Below are 11,695 nucleotides of genomic sequence, written 5' to 3'. Positions count from 1 at the left end.
CCTGATGAGAGGGATTACACATATTTCTCTCACGTTCACAACACTTACACCAGACTGGACTACATTTTCACCTCTCACTATCATTTACCGATCACGGATGCGGCGGAGCACGGGGTGGCGACATGGTCAGACCACGCGCCGGTGACCCTGACACTCTCGTCCCCTATGTTCAAACCCCGACATAACAAATGGCGACTTAACGACTATCTACTAACCAGACCCGACTTTACGTCCGAAATCAGAGGCACACTTAAGGAATACTTTGAGACGAACACAGCTGACCACACCTCACCTACAATCAGATGGGAGGCACATAAAAGCGTGATACGCGGACACTTCATCCGCCAGGGATCCACCCTCAAAAAACAGACTAATAGCCATATGGCAGACCTGGTGGCCGAAATACACAAGGTGGAAACACTCAATAAACTCGCGCAACTACAGACGCACCAGGCGACACTGTTGCAACTCAGACGCGACCTGACGGGCCTCTTACACAGACAACACCACAGAGACGTAATCAGACACAAAGCCTTCTTCTTGCTTCACGGCAATAAAAGTGGAAAGCTGCTGGCCAGAATGCTAGCCAAACGACGACAGGGGACGTATATTGACAAAATGAGAGACACGACGGGCACCTTACACCACCTACCCTCCAAGATCCTAGACATAACGCGGGACTACTACGCGAACCTATACGCCCTCCCCAGACCCCACCAACATAAAACCGGTGAAGCACTGCGAGCGAAAATACAGGACTACCTGTCAGAACATTCCCTCCCTTCCCTGACACAGGAAACCACGGACAGGTTATATGAACCGATCTCCATAGAGGAGCTGGCCCGCACCGTTAAAATGATGAAACACAGCAAAAGCCCCGGCCCGGATGGGCTACCACTCAAGTACTACACCACGTTCGCGGAATTCCTATACCCGCCCCTCCTAGAGGCCTTGAACGCACTTAGAGAGGGTCACCACCTGCCAAAACAGTCGCTCACAGCGCACATTGCACTCATCCCTAAGGAAGGCAAGGACAGGGAACACTGTGGGAACTACAGGCCCATCTCACTGATTAATTGCGATGTCAAACTACTGGCAAAAATACTGGCCACAAGACTCCAGGCACAAATCCCCGCTCTAATACACCCAGATCAGGTCGGCTTTGTCAGAGGCCGCGAAGCAAGAGACAACACGATCAGGGCACTAACACTCATGCACAGAAGACATGGCGGGGACGGGGGCGTTCTTCTGCTGTCAACAGACGCAGAGAAGGCCTTTGACAGAGTCGACTGGCAATACATGTTCCACACACTACCACACATGGGACTGGGATCGCAGTTCCGGAGGTGGGTTGGGGCGCGGTACGACGGGCCCACCGCTCACGTCATAGTGAACGGTGCCCTGACGAGCGCCTTCCACATCACTAACGGAACGCGGCAGGGATGCCCACTATCCCCCCTGCTCTTTGTGCTGACGCTCGAACCCTTCCTGACGGACATACGACGAAATGAGGCAATAAGGGGAATAGGATCTGGAGACACGCAACACAAAATCGCGGCGTACGCCGACGACCTCCTTTTTTTTGTCACCAACCCAGAGGTCTCACTCCCGAATATCCTGAAGGCCTTCGAGACCTTCAGGGAGATAGCTAACCTTAAGATCAATTACACCAAATCCTACATCTTAAATGTGAACATACCAGAACACAGAGCCTCCCCTTTAAGACAGAGCCACACCTTCCAATGGGCGCAGCAACACATACAGTACCTGGGCACTTGGCTGACAAGGAAAGATACTGACCTATTCAGGCACAACTTTATACCCCTACTGGACAGACTCCGGAAAGACTTGTCGGATTGGGCATATCCGCACATATCTTGGCTGGGCAGGGTTCAAGTTATAAAAATGAACCTACTCCCACGCTTATTATACCTTATGCAAGCCATACCTGTCACCATCCCCAGCTCATTCTTCCTGACCCTAAGACAGGACATCGGGAAATATATATGGGACCGCAAAAGACCAAGGGTTAAACTAGCCGCACTAACGCTGCCCAAAGACAGAGGGGGCTTAGCTATACCGGACTTCGCCCGGTATTCGCCCAGCGAATTATGGAGTGGACAAAAGAGAATGTCCATAAGCGCTGGAAGGAGGCAGAGGAAACGGACGCCCTACACAACCGCAACACTATGGGTGTGGGAGAGAGTAGCGAAGAGATGCAGACTGGCACCATTCCCGTCCCCCCTACTCCCTCTCATACACAACAGTAGCTTCTCCCCCCGGGGCTTGACCCCAATGCATTCAGGGACATAATTAGACACAAAATCCCCAGACTACATCACCTTCTGGCGGGGACGGAATGCAAAGCACTTCCGATCTTACTGGAGGGGGCCGCCCCCACCCTCTTACACCACCTAAAACACAGACAGCTGCGGAGCTACGTACACACCCTCCCGGGGGGCATGGCACGAAAGCGCGACCCTACCACATTCGAGAGGCTGTGTATGGAGCCAGACCCGCAACCTCACGGGATCTCACACATTTACTCTATGCTACAGAGGGAAACACCAGCGGAGACACCCAAATTCATGGGGAAATGGGAACAAACATTAGGGAAGACTTTCACAGAATGGGATCAGATGTGTTACTTGACGCACCACTGCTCAGTCTTCAGCAAATCACAAGAAACAGCGTTTAAGTTGCTAACAAACTGGTACCGCACTCCAACGGTACTACATGCCATAGACTCGGAACACACAGACCTCTGCTGGAGGTGTAACAGGGAGACCGGCACAGCACTCCACTTATGGTGGGATTGCAAACTAGTACAGCCCTTCTGGCAGGGCATACACGGCATCCTGAAAACCTTTACCGATGTACCACCCCCCTTCCTTCCAGAGCATATGCTCCTTCATCACACACAGACCCCGAGAACGCGCTACAAACACTCACTAACCATCAGAATCTTAAATACCGCCAAACAGGTGATACCCCAATTTTGGAAGCAGCAAACGACACCCCCGCTGACATCCTGGTTCTCCCAAATGGAGGAACTTAGGGCCATAGAGGAACTCATAATGACTACATCCAACTCATTGACCAGATACATGGAAATATGGACCCAGTGGATACTGGCCACCACCAGGGCAGACTTCACTACCAGACTTAGATATGACCCGTAACGACGCACAGCTGAGAATAAGCGAACTGACAATCACAGGAATGACCTGGACAGACGGGACTCGGACGCAAACGTACCCCTCCCTTGCCTTCCCAGACAACACCCTCCCGACACCCCCCTACCCAACATCGCACCCACACTGACCAGAGCATGGTCCACAGCAGAGACGACAACAGAACGGACATACATAGTCCTAGCGACGACACTCACTTCCCCAAGGGGGAACAACAGAACTTACACTTCCACAAACCGACCCCCGGGACCGGGAGGTGGGCTTGCCAGCTGGCCCCGCTGAGACCAACAGAGCACCATGTCACGACACTCGAGCACCCCACAGGAGGGATAACAGAACGACACACTACAGCCACGCGAACAAACACGACACACAAGAGAACTACTCAACACACAGGGACAGGCGTGCCATCGAGACCGACGCTCAGGCGGTCGACTATTGGCACTACACGCTCCTGTTTCCCCTGACTGGACTCACAGGTCCACAAGATAGCTCACCCACGACCCAGGCATGACTAACTCACCTTTATAGGCACGACGACCTACGTGAGAACGATAGGTAAAGGGGGTACAGACCTGGCGAGCCCAAAGTAATAGGGGGCCTGTGCGCCTGACAGTATAATATGCTCACGATAGATATGCACAGTATTTTAGCCAAAGCGCCCGGCACATATACGGAGCAATACAGACCCAGAGTGCTCCTACTATAGCTGCTGCACACTGAACTGAACTCATAACCCCGAGCTAAAATTGAAATGTGTAGGTGAAGCAACTGCACGCTTACCATGCAGCGACCTGTGAATCACCATTGACTGCTTGTCTGTCGAATGTTCTCACATGTACCGTGCTGTGACCTGCGAGTCACCATTATCTGCTTGTTCTTACAACACTTCCACATGTGCCATACTGTGACCTGCGAGTCACCATTATCTGCTTGTCTACATAAGACTTCCACTTGGGCCATGATGTGACCTGCGAGTCACCATTGAATGCTTGCTCAAATAATGTTTCCAAGTGTACCATGCGGCGACCTGCGAGTCACCATTAATTGCTTGTTTATACAATATTATGTTTATCGGAACAAAGTGAAAACTAGAAATACTAAATAAAAACATATTTACAAAAAAAAGAAAAAAAGACTTTAAACAGAATCCAAAAATGTTTATGAGAAGTCCCATCTGAATTTGACATTGTTCTGTTTCAATATGGGGATTTTTACAGTAAAAGTGTTATGCCATCTTCTTGATTGATAGGAGAGATCTTATAATGTTCTTAAATTCTGGACTTTTTGTTGGGTGCTCGCTATACACTTATTTTTTTAAAATTCTTTATTTTGAAAGTGCAATAAGGTTAACATAAATGCCCGCAGTGCCGCGACAGCAGCTGCTGGCTGTTTAAGGCATACAATGTCATGTCATAGGTTTAAATTGCACATTTAAGAATGTTATCTAGTCGATACAACACATACTGTATTACAGATATTGGTTAGTAATAAGAAACGGCTACTCATGGTTTTTTGAACAGTTGTCTTTGTTGTACAGGCTGCTGCGTTCGTAAATAATAGGTCAGAATATTATAGTAATATTTTAAACATGTGAGAATAATAACAATGATTTCTTAAGTGGGAGCGTCTTAAGGTCGGTTTGGGAGTCTATACCTGGTTGTGAGCGGGTAAAGCTGTCAAGTTTTTCTTGAGTCATAGTGTGGCTGCATTAGGCTGTCAGTTTGCTATACCTTATATCTCGTCGCTGCTAGGGGCTATTCTGGTATTTGCACGTAGGTAAACACTACTGTTGTAATCCTAGTTGTAGCCTAACCGTCTGTATGCATGTCACGGCTGTTTGTCTTATATGTCTCGCTTTGCCCTCCTTGTTCCCGCTCCACCTCATTTATATTCTCATCTGGGATATATACTAAGCTGCTTAGGGGGTGTCTTGTAACCTGGCTTGTTGTGTAGTGTATCTTATAGTATGGTAGCTACGAGTCGCGTCTCCCATCCCTCGCTGGGCCACTCGTATCTTCCCATTACCCCTCATATTTCTGGCCGGGGCTACGTGGTAAGGGTTTTGGACTCGAGGAGTCCAGGTCCGAGGGGCTGTCCATATGGTGTCAGAGGATGCGTTTCTGAGTAGAGGGAGTCGAGGGGGAAGCAACAGACTAAAGGGGATGTATACCAGAAACAAACTAAAAACAACAACAATTAACAAGATAGGTATTTGGGAGGCTGTAAATTGCCTATTTCACCCCAGTGTCTCCAGCCAGCCGGGGAGGCAGGTGAGTGGTCAGTTCTTTTGCGTTCTATCAGTCCTATGGGGGGTTCTGTAGATGTGGCCTTCTTTGCGCCCCTGATCTCTCAGTGCCCCTTTCCATTGTCGACGGTGGTGTGTGGGGTCTCGCTTCTCCCATGTTCTGAGGGTACATGTTTGTCATTTTGGTCTGGGTCTCTGCTATGAGAGCGTCTCTGTCCCCTTCTCTAATCTCTACTGCTCCCAGTCGCGTTGTAACTCCAGTGATCTCAGACCGTACCTCGTCCAGATCCGACTTGCATAACTTCCGTAAGTCAAGCAGTAGCTTTTTAATATCGCCTTTTGTGGATGGCGAGTCGTCTGAGTCAGAATCTTCTCTCCGGTAGACTACTTTAGCGGTCTGTGTGGACGAGGCGTCCCCATTCGTGGGTCGATACCTCTGATTAGCTGGAGCTTTGGTTGCTGTCCTGCGTCATCTTGGCTTGTATTGGCTTTTGCGGCCTACTGAAGGACCGCCTGATGTCCGGCGGTTAGTTTTTTGTGTTTTCGTCCCATCATGTAGCTGAGGGTGTCCGGGCAATATTAAGCCTGTTTTCTGTTCTATTTGCTGTAGCTTTGTGGCACTTTGTCTATTTAAAACGGTGTGTTCAGCCGGATCTCCTCACCCGCACGTCTTGTCAGCTTCCCAGCTAGCCACCTAGCCTCGCTATACACTTTTAATAATTTCTCTTTAAAGGAATGGACCAAAAACGTCACCATTACATCTCTTGACTTTGATTCATCTATATCTTTTGGTTTTTGTAAATGGTGTATTCTCTCAATTTTGTTTCAAATGTATCTGTATCAAGTGAGAGATCTTTTAAGAGATTTATAACCAAGGTCTCTAAATTTTTGGGATCAATTTCCTCTGGTATATTTTTCATCCTTATATTCGATAGTCTTGATCTGTTTTCTAAATAATTTATTTTCAGATGCATATTTTTTAACTTTCAACTCTAGCTGTAATATCTTTTCTGCAGTTTTTTTTATGATCTTGCTCAAAGGAATTGATTTTCTCTTCCAGTGTGGTTAATCAGTCTGCTACTTTGTTAATTTCCTGTTTGATTTCTTTGGAGTGTTTGTTAATCTCAAGCATTAATGTTTGCAATTGATTTTCTATATTTTGCTTTATAAATTCTTATACATTTTCTAGAGTTTCATCCTCTTGATCTTCTCTGGTCAACATTATAGATATGTCAGATGTATTGTTTTCTGATACATTTTTGGTATTAATTGGAGAAAAAAAAGCCTGATAATCTTAACATTTTCCATTTCCTTTTTCCTTTCAGTTGATGTTTTTTGTGTGGCCATTATTCGGTTTCTCCTCCGTTTCCTTTCTCTTTTCCCTTCATTTTTTGAGCTTTGCTATCTCCAAGTCAAGTGTAAAATGTGGGTTTTTTTCAGTGTACTATGATTCTTTTAAATTTAATCCTTTCAATTGAGCTGTCCATTTAGAGAGAGGAGAGGAGTGAAGAAAAATAAAACACAACAAAAAAAAGGGAAAAACAATACCAAAAGGTAGCAAAAGAGTAACAGTAATGGAATATATCCCCACTTTATATAACCTTGCTTTTTTTTCCTCCTCTATAATTTTTCTATTACTCACAGACCTTAGTTCCCTTGCTTTCTGGTCTCAAACCCGATTGAAAGGTAAAAAGGATCCCCCTCAATTCTCAGCACGCGTAATAAGCAGGTCCCCCTTCATCAAGGGAAAGCATGGGATTCACTCCTCACTCCAGTTTGGTACAATACCACATCACCAGATAGCCAGCCGTCGCCTGTCTGCAATCCTACATGCACCCACTGTTCAAGCCTGAGCTCCAATTCTCTGGTCTCTGCTTACAGCCAAACCTCTGCCCAGTGTCTCCCAGTCAGTCTCTCCCAACTCAGGGGGAACATGAGAGTCACTCCTTCCTCTGGTCTGGCACAAAATTGCGGCAGCCGTCGCCAACCTCCAGTCTTACACACTCCCGCTGCCCGAGCCTGGGCTCCTGTCCTTCTCTCACTGCCCACAACTGAGGTTCTGTTTCGTGTCTCTCAAATGGTCTCACTCAGCTCGCCTTCTTGCCGCACGGCATTCTCAGCTCGGTGTCTTCCTTATCCTGCTCCACCTTCTACCGCCTGTCAGCGTGATAACCTTACGTCATGACGCTGTGACAAGATGATGATATTGCTGAATTTGTAGGTTAAAAAAAACAACCTTTATTTTTGAGGGGCAAACAAACCGGTCTTATCAAAAAGTTTTATAGATAACTAAAAAGTTTAAAGATTTTTTTTTAAATAGAAGTGTTTTTATTCTTGTTGGAATTGTATGGGGTGTATATTAACCCTTTAAGACTGGAGGGCGTACTATTTTAAGCGGCTCTAAACGCCGTCGGGCGTAATAGTACGCCCTCCAGTTTTTTCTTACTTACCCGGTCGCCGGCGATCCCACGCCACCCCGCGGCACATCCGTCTTCTTGCAGCCCCCCCGGCCATGTGAGATTTAGGTCCTTGCGAGGACCTCACAATCACATGGCTGGGTTAGCTGGCTCAGGCATTGATGTCAAATTACACATAGACTGATACTGATTAAATATATATATATATATATAAAATTATTTTATATATATTTATATATAATATATAAAAAAAATATGTAAATACGTTAAAAAATAAAATTACAAAAATAATTAAAAATAAATAATTAAAAAATATATAGATGTGTGTTATTTCGTTCTAACTGTATTGTTGATATAGATTATCTTAAACAAACAAATATGTTTGAATGACTATCTGTTCCTGTCCAAATCTGAGATGATTAAATTGCGTATACGCAGAAGTAAATTCACACTGACACATGGAGTTCAGGTTAAAAGAACTTCGAGAAAATTTAATGGCATCTGGTTAAAAAGCGGGTATGCAGACCCTTTTAAAGGCAATATTACATCATCATTGAATATCAAGATAACAACAAATAAACATCATTAATTGGTCTATGTGTTAAGTGGTAAGTTAAATGCCCTCCCATCTATATTAGTAATTGACTTAAGGGTTAAGTGGCTAGTGGGGCATCCTCCCATCATGGGATGTCGTCATCTTTGACAGGGATTGGACATAAGATTCAAGCGCCATTGTTGTTTAGCACGAGGCTCGCTCGATGGGAGGGGGAATCTGGCAGCCAGCCATTTTGAGTACTTGGCACCGTTTAGCTTCGAGGTTAGTTTCAAGGCTTTTTAGTAAATGAACATTTCATTAGTGCAGTTTCTCGTGATCTAACTATGGCATACATTGTTACATATTACAGGAACTTGATAATTCCGGTGTTAGTCATATTCTTCTAGAAAATACATTCTCTGTCTAACATTCTAAATGCTGTTAGGAAAATCTGTCATATGATGAAGTTAGATGGAGTTAATGGAGAAATTTAATACAGGTTTTAATAATTCTACAACAGTCCCCCCTATGAAATGTTAGGCACTAAAAAGATAAACTTTATTTGTTAGTTCCAGAAGACATGTTAGCCCAAAGGCACAAAACCCTATGAAGTAACGGTTCTGAAAGTCTTCTTAGTTCTTCAGAGGGACATCATAAAATAGACAAGCTTACATTACCATATGGACCTGTGTTATCTGGAGTATAGTCACAACAAGTCATGGTGACAGGTAGTATTTTACATACACCCCCCTTCTCAGCTAGAATCATGTCTAAGGCCATTCTGTTCTGGAAGGTCATCTGGGATGTGGCCTGCAACTGTTCGGCCAAGCCCTGAAGGGCATCTCTGGTGTAGTTGACAAAACGTTATTGGTTGCAATAGATATAATAAATGCAAATTAAAATATTATTATTTGGGAAAATGGACTCAAACTTTTCTTTAACTGCAAAATCATCTGGTAACCCCCTTGGCACACCTATGGCATCAATATATATGTATATATGTGTCAAACTTCCCTTTAGAGGGGTGCTCCTCTTTGTGTTCTGAAGCATGAATGTGGTGTGTCAAGAGTACCTTGTCATGTATTATGTGTATGGACATAATAACCTTGGCTAGGGCACATTTACTTATTCATCATAGTATTAAACCTGTCCCACGCTACATCAGTGTAGGTGGACTCGGATCATTTAGTCAATATTAATATCACCACAAACTCAGGATGGGCAGATAATCCTGAAGAAGCTTGGCGTTTGAATCTCTTTAGCTTCACGAGGTCTCCTTTTGGGGTCCTCGGCTTTCCATCGATGGCAGGTGGTCAGGCATTATTATGGCCATAAAACACCTACTTGTTGATATCTTTTTTTTTTTTTTCCTAACAAGTCATTTTTCCTTTAGAGTCAAAGGTTTGTCAAAAACAACAAATGTTACTTCCCATGTTGCAGAGAGAGTCTTGAATCTGGAACAGTGAATCCACTGAATGATCTCTGCAACTTTCACAATGCACTACTGGGTATATGGTCTTGGTTGTCACATTGATGACCGGCTAAGCTTCTGGTCATCCTGACAAAATGTCTATTATAACTAGTGCATATTTGACCCGGCAGCTCTTTGGCACCTGGATATAGTCACTTGGATTCTTGAAAGGGATAGTGAGAGTTAGCTAGGTGCTTAGGATTCTCCTCCTCTTCTGCCTGAGCTGTCCTTGGCACAAATGACACAGGATCGGCAGTAACTGTTGATTAGAGGAGTAATTGTAGGTGCTTCAGAGTATTTAGAGATCAAAGAGTTCATGAGGGTCTTGGATAGGTATTAAGTTCCATGGGCCCACTGCCCAGTACATGTTTTTGGGTAAACAGAACTTGAGAGTGTTGGAGTACAGCCCGTCTTCAAGGGTTGCCCCTTTCTGTTTTCCAGCTTTGTATTTCTTCAGGGTCAGCAGCTGCTTGTCATTCTTTCAGGAATTTGAGATCTGTCGATAGGATCTACATGGTGGGTATAGAAGATTCTTCAGCGAACACCCTTCTGTCCACTTCCCTTGGTGCACTTGTGGCTTGGTTGGCAGCTTGGTCAGCTGAGTGGTGCTTCTTCTAAATTCAGTTTTCCGTGGACCTTTACCTTCAGTATGGCCACTTCTTCAGCAGGAGTAGGGCATCCACCAACTTTTTAATAGCCGTGCTATGCTTAACTGGCGTGCCAGTCGCTGTGTGAAATCTTCTTGTCTTCCAGATTGATCCAAAATCATGTGCCGCACCCAGGGCATATCTTGAGTCAGTGTAGGTATTGGCATGTCTTCCTTCAGGCATTTTGCATGCCACTGAGAAGGCTGTCAATTCAGCGTCTTGAGCAGATGTGGGTGAGGAAAGTGAAGATGCTTGACGTACCTGATCTTCTTTATCCGCAAACAGAGTGGAGTCAGGATCTGGCAAAGCTACTGCATGCCCTGTTGAGAGGTGTCTTGTTTCTTCTTTCATCTGTTCAAAGCAACCATGAGGAGCAGTAGAAGAGGTATCCTCACCTATTTCTGTGTGAGATTGGGGGTATTTGTCTTTCTATTTACAGTTCTCTTGCTGACCCCCCTCTGTAGAGAGCTGATATCGATTTTTAGTGTTTCATGTTTTTGTTCTAATGAGTCAGGTTCCTTTCATGAGATTTCTGGGGACTTAGTGAAGAAAAACATGAGGGACAGCCACCTCCCAGTGATGATACAGGTGTCTTACTTCCATGGGTATCTGGGTCAGGACCGCACTATTTCCTTAAGAGTGCCCAAAACAGGTCTTTCATGATGAAGTGTACCTTCACCAGTCTGAATAATTTTTCGTAGTGTGGTATTCCCCCCTGGGAAGTGGCGGAAGAGTGGCCGGAGCAACTTTTCTTCAAAATATAATGTTGTCAGGTAGAGGCAGAGTTGTCTATGAGCGGAGGAAATTGGTAAGGAATAAGAAGGGAGGAAGCATATAAAGGATATAGATATGGTAGTGGGTAGATGGAGGAATGAGTAGCGGATGGAGTGGGAGGGGGAGAAGGTGGAGTAGGAAGAACAGGAAAAGTAGGAAGAGGAGAAGGTGGAGTAGGAAGGACGGGAGGAGTAGGAGGAGGAGAAGGTGGAGTAGAGGGAGGAGTAGGAGGAGGGAGGAGTAGGAGGAGGGAGGAGTAGGAGGAGCAGGAGGAGGAGTAGGAGGAGGAAAAGGTGGAGTAGGAGGAGGAGAAGGTGGAGTAGAGAGAGGAGTAGGAGGAGGAGAAGATGGAGTAGGAGGAGGAGAAGGTGAAGTAGAGAGAGGAGTAGGAGAAGGAGAAGAGGAGAAG

Source organism: Pelobates fuscus, chromosome 4, assembly GCF_036172605.1.
Source record: "Pelobates fuscus isolate aPelFus1 chromosome 4, aPelFus1.pri, whole genome shotgun sequence".
Taxonomy (NCBI): domain Eukaryota; kingdom Metazoa; phylum Chordata; class Amphibia; order Anura; family Pelobatidae; genus Pelobates; species Pelobates fuscus.
The sequence above is the reverse complement of the archived record's forward strand: the minus strand, read 5'-3'. Positions refer to the sequence as shown.